Source organism: Nicotiana attenuata, unplaced genomic scaffold (genome assembly GCF_001879085.1).
Source record: "Nicotiana attenuata strain UT unplaced genomic scaffold, NIATTr2, whole genome shotgun sequence".
Lineage (NCBI taxonomy): Eukaryota > Viridiplantae > Streptophyta > Magnoliopsida > Solanales > Solanaceae > Nicotiana > Nicotiana attenuata.
Genome location: NW_017672193.1, coordinates 183,037 through 189,116, shown reverse-complemented (window position 1 = coordinate 189,116; position 6,080 = coordinate 183,037).

Genomic DNA, 6,080 nt, shown 5'->3' with positions numbered 1-6,080 from the left:
ATATATATATATATATATATATATATATATATATGTGTGTGTGTGTGTGTGTCCTACGTCTAATATGATTAGAGGGCTGACGTTGGGATTCCGGTTATGGCATTTCCTTGGGAGTTATTATAATTAATATTTTAAGGTTATTTTAGTAAACCAACATTGTATTCATGCTTTTATAATAATATAGATAGATATAGATATAGATAGATAGATAGATTAGGCAAGTTGCTCGAGGACTTCTACTCAGAATGAAAGTTCCCTTTTTTTTTCTTCTCTAATCTATCTAGTTCCTTCTTGTACAATCATCTGATGAATTCAATTATTCCAAATTTTATTTTATCTATAATTTTGGTGTTCGGTAATTTTTATCTTGTGAACGATGCATAAAGCACGTGAACTTAACATGAGATAGAAATAGGACAAGATCCTATGATCATATAATTCTAAACATGGAACGTTACTACTCCCTCCGGTCCAAAATAAGTGATTTTTTTGTCTTTTTCTTGTGGTCCAAAATAAGTGATTTTTCCAGATTTCAAAAATGAATTAATTATTTTCTTCCTACATTGTCCTTGGAGTAAATAGTGTNCCCCATCCCCTCACCCCATCATCACACTAAATAAAACTATTATTAATAGTACTTTCTTTTTATGATGTTAAAAAAAATATTTTTTTTCATTTCAACAAAATGAGTATTTTTTTTTCATGATGTAAATTTTTTTTTTTTTCATTTCAACAAAATTAGTATTTTTTTTTCATGATGTAAAAATTTTTTTTTTTTCATTTCAACAAAATGAGTATTTTTTTTTCATGATGTAAAAAAAGGTATTTTATTTTATTTCAATAAAATGAGTACTTTACTTGCATATTTTAGAAAGAGACTTTCTTTTTCAACCAAAAACAAAGAGTATATTTTTTAGTTAAGGAGCATAAATTTTAACGTTATTTTTGCGTAAAAAGGTAAAGCAGCATATTAGTTCCTTTGGGTTTGTGTAAATTTTTAGAAGAATAATTAAGTTCTTCGAAGAAAATAGAGTTCTGAAAACGCTGGATATTGGGGGGAGGTAGGGGCGAGCAAGGAAACACGGGGACTTGGGGGAAGAGGGGTGAAGAGAGTAGCATAAAAAATATTTTTTGTTCTCTAACAAAACAATAGAAAATATTTTCCGAAAAAAGTTTTCCACTCACCAACCAAACAAGGTAAAATAACTGATAAAACTACTTATTTTCTATGAAAACATTTTCCATGGAAAATATTTTCCTTCATATCAAACACACCCATAAAGTCGTTTTGTTAGAGAACGTTTTATTAAGATTTTTTTGTTTAGATTTTTATTTAATCGGACTTCACTGCTAAAGTAATTACTGATAACATATAAAATTATTCTAAGAACATAGAAATTCTCCACACTGTCTGTGCAACCCAATTTTTGTTTCTTTTCCGAGTAACATTTGAAGGGGAAAAAAAACTCCTCGTTGAAAGCATAAGGTAAAAGAATATAGTGCAAGTCAAGGATATTATTCAGTAATCCGAAAGAGGAATTTGAATTACTACAAAAAAGAAAATAGCGTATATAAATAAATCCAGTAAGCTAGCGCAATTAGGTAGCGAGCTTCAATAAATTTCTCTTGACAATTGTAATTTGTATAATATCATAAATAGGTAATAAATTGAAATGATGGTAGGAATAAGCAACAATGATTTGAAAAAGAAAAAGATAAAGAATTAAGACATTGCTGGATATGAGGCTCCTCATCTCGTCAAAGTTTATGATTTAAGAACTAAAATGATTGAAATATTCAATGATGTGGGGCTACTTATCATCATATTGATTAAACACAAATAACTCATTTGATATAAGCTTTTTATGATAGAATTAGTAATATCCTTAATTACTCTGACTATCTCTAAAGTCGTCTTATAGTACATTAATATGGTTCGAAGTCAGTGGACGGAGCTGGAGCGTTTGTTACGGGTTCGGTCAAATTCAGTAGCATTAGTTCAAACAAATATTTATCTTAAAAAAGTCCATTAAATTATTATAAATTATTAATCTAGAACCCAATAACTTATATATAATTATTAGAATCTTAAACTCATAGAGTTTAAATCCTTGCTTTGCCCTCTGAATCGAAGTTTGTTCAAAAATTATTTCTCCTCAATAATTAATCTGATAAAATGTTAAATGCTCTATATGAATATCCGAGTAATTAAATTGCATAATCAAAAGATAGATACACTTTTTTTTTTAAGATACACTATTAAAGTGCTGTTAAGGTTAATAACATCCTTTGGAAATAAATAATAAGCTGGCATTAGCTAATTGGTTATCAATGGTCACGGAATTATCTGAGAAATTGGTACGGAAACTTATAAAATTTTATAAACCAGCGAATTATATTATAAATTTGTACCAATTATAGCGTCGATTACCCATTAAATTAAAGTTCTTAATGTTTATAATATAATTAAGTATTCCAATCATTTTTTTGGCCTTTTTGTTCATATAAAAATATGATTATTTAAATCGTCCATTCAATCGTTTAAATAAAGCATGTGCTGGGTTATACTATAGCAAAGTTTAGTTGTCAATTCAAGCTCGCTTCGGTTTGGTATGGTAGTCTGGCCAATTAGGTCTCAATAGATACGTGGCCTAAAATTAAAGTTTAATATGAGGTCTAAATATTTTTTTTAATAATGTTCTAATATATATTTTTATGGGGTTTTGACACAGCTACCCACAAAAACAAAACTATTTACCCTTGTCTACCTATTTGTTTTTCTACCCATAAACTAATTACATTTCCTACCCATAGTAGTTTTTGTGGGAAATTTTTCTTTATTCTCCAATTCTTTTTTATTTCTATGCTTCTTTTCTTCTTTTTTTTCTTTTTTTTCTTTCTGCTTTTCTTTTTTCTCGTTTTATTTTTATTTTTTTATTTTTTCCTTTTCTAATTTCATTTAACTTCTTGTTTTTTTTATATTCTTTTTCTCTTCATAATCTAATTTCATTTACCATTTTCGCTATGTTTTATTATTCTTTTTTTATACAATAAGAAAAATAATTGATACAGTAATTATTTGTTCACCTTTTTTTAATATAACTAGTACAATATATCTTTTTTTTTATTTTTTAAATTCAATTATAAACTGAATAATATCAGTTGTCACTTGATCTAATACACTGGATATCACATTGACTGCTGTTGAGCACCATAAATTACATAATCAAATTCTAAGAATCAACACGTGGTTGCCATGCAAACCTTGATCACATTCCCTATAAATATCAATACACACTCTACCATTAGCAGTAATACAACCAGTTATAGAGCAAGAAAACATAATCTACGACAACCAAATCTCCATATATACTAGTTAGAATAAAAATGATAATAAAATATTAAAAAATACAACAAAAGTATAAGTAGCGAAAAAGACTTCTAGTACCATGTGATACCAATATGGTATATATGTATACCAACAGAGCATATGATTTCTACAACTATCTGCGACTATACTACTCTACCAAAACATTAAAGGACGCAATAAAAGTATGAGAAAATTACATGCTCGTATTGCAAGCTAAATATTCGCAAAACAACTTGCTCATTTCGTATACTAAGAAGGTATATAGTTGTATGGGGTCGTTCCAACAATTGCCTATAACTATAAAAACTATTAATACACACAATTTATGTCCATCGGCACACAAAAAATCCAGCATTATTGCAACTCATGTTGATATAAATAATTTCATAATAGAATTCGCTTAAAATGCAGCTAAAACAACCAAAACAATGTTCAAACTACCATATGATACCAATATGGTATATAACTATACCAACATGGTATACAGTTTTACTAGTTAATTCCCGGCAACTATATGACTATACTACTATTACATAACACACATGCATAAAGAGAAAAATAAAAAAAATAGTGTACCACATATTAATATAATAAGGTATTTCAAGATATTGTATTATATTACTATTATTAAAAGAAAATCAAATATTGTACCATTTAAATGCAGCTAATACAATCAAAAAATAATTCAACTAGCATATGATACCAATATAGAATATAGCTATACTAATAGGGTATATAGTTGGAATGAATTGTATACTAAATTGGTATATTTGTATACTATTTGGGTATACAATACAAATTCGTTTTCTTCTCTGGTTCAACTATATTTCAACCCAAATTTCTAAATTTTACTACAAAATCTCCACCAAATTGACTGAAACTTTAGCTACAACCTCCAATCAACTTTCCAAACTAACCCATATAGGATCGGATCAAAATAATTAAAAACTCAAACAAACCAAGTTATGAGTTTCAAGCTTCAAGGTCCGTGGTATTGAAATCCATATCTTAGATCCTTTAATTGGCACATGTTTAATGCGGGACTTCAATAGCGTGGCGGAAAGGACAATCCTTTTGTGCGCTGGCTGCTGAGGAGAAAGAATGGTCAATGTGACTTCAGTTTCACATAACATTAACAGATAGTGACTCAAATTCACAAAATATTCTGCAAATGATTGATTAACAAACTATTAAAGCATTAACAGTCAGTCAATCAATGCTCTAGATTGACTATACTGCAAGGTTTACAAAATATAGACAATATATGAGGTTGGATCAGTGGCGAAGCCACATGGTCATATGGGTGGTCAATTGACCACCTTTCGTCGAAAAATTACAATGTGTATTTAGGTAAAATATTACGTTTAGAGTTATATAACACATATTGAACACCTTTATTTGGTGCATCATGGCTTCTACAATATTTATACATCAGAAAATCCACGTTCAATGTTTAATCAGTATATTGTCTGAGATCAGGTATATTTTGATTTTCCTAACTTAAAAGTATACATTAGTAGCATGTTTGTCACGACCCTGATTTCCCACCATCGGGAGTCGTGATGGCGCCTACTAACGGAGCTAGGCAAGCCAAACATTTAAACATTCCCTGATTTCACCTCAACAATAACAATATAAATATAACGGATCATTTAAATAAAAGCGGAAGTCTTTAAAAATATAGATAATTGAAAACCCAAAAATGCGGAAGTTTAACATTTCTCTACCCAAGACTGGTGTCGCTATCTCACGAACTACTAAAGAGTGCTACAAACAAGTCTGAATAGAAAATGCATAATTGTCTGTCTCGGTACAATGAGGACAAACTGAAAACATGAAAAGGGACTCCGGCCTGCGAACGCCAGCTAAGCTACCTCGTAAGTCCCTGGACTGAAGTCAGCTCCCGATCAATATCCTACTGATGTGGTCCAAAAGCTGCTCCGCTACCGTGATCTGTGCAAAAGAGCACTGAAGTGTAGCATCAGCACAACCGACCCCATGTGCTGGTAAGTGCCTGGTCTAACCCCGGCGAAGTAGTGACGAGGCTACACAGGACTACCAAACCAACCTGTGCAGTTCAATATATATATGCAATAAAAGGAAAGAACAAAGAAATTAAACAGTTAAGAGGGAGGGGAGCATACTATGGGGGAGTACAGTCCGGATATAAAGTCAACAATTTAAGTAAGAAACAGGGCAATAACAATAATTAATGAGAGCATGAAAATCAACAGTTGCACGGCATCAACCTTCGTGCTTTTACTCTCATTCTCACCAAAAGCAATCAAATAAAGTGCACGGCATCACCCTTCGTGCTTTCCCTCACATAACTCTCATATCATGGCACGGAATGATCCTTCGTGCAACTATAATCAAATCAGAGCACGGAATGTCCCTTCGTGCATAAATAATCAAAACATGGCACGGAATGACCCTTCGTGCAAATATAATCAAAACATGGCACGGAATGACCCTTCGTGCATTATCACTCTTCCTCACCCAAACAGTAATCACAACCAAACGGGGCGAGGGGATAAACAAATAATAAGAAATGTCCCGGCAAGAGAATTACACAATTAACAGCTAAATCCCGGCAAGGGAGCAACAACAATACTTTCACATCCCGGCAAGAGAGATAATCAATATACTCAAACCATCCCGGCAAGGGATTAATCATATCACTTTCTATTTCTTTCATTTCTTACTCAAT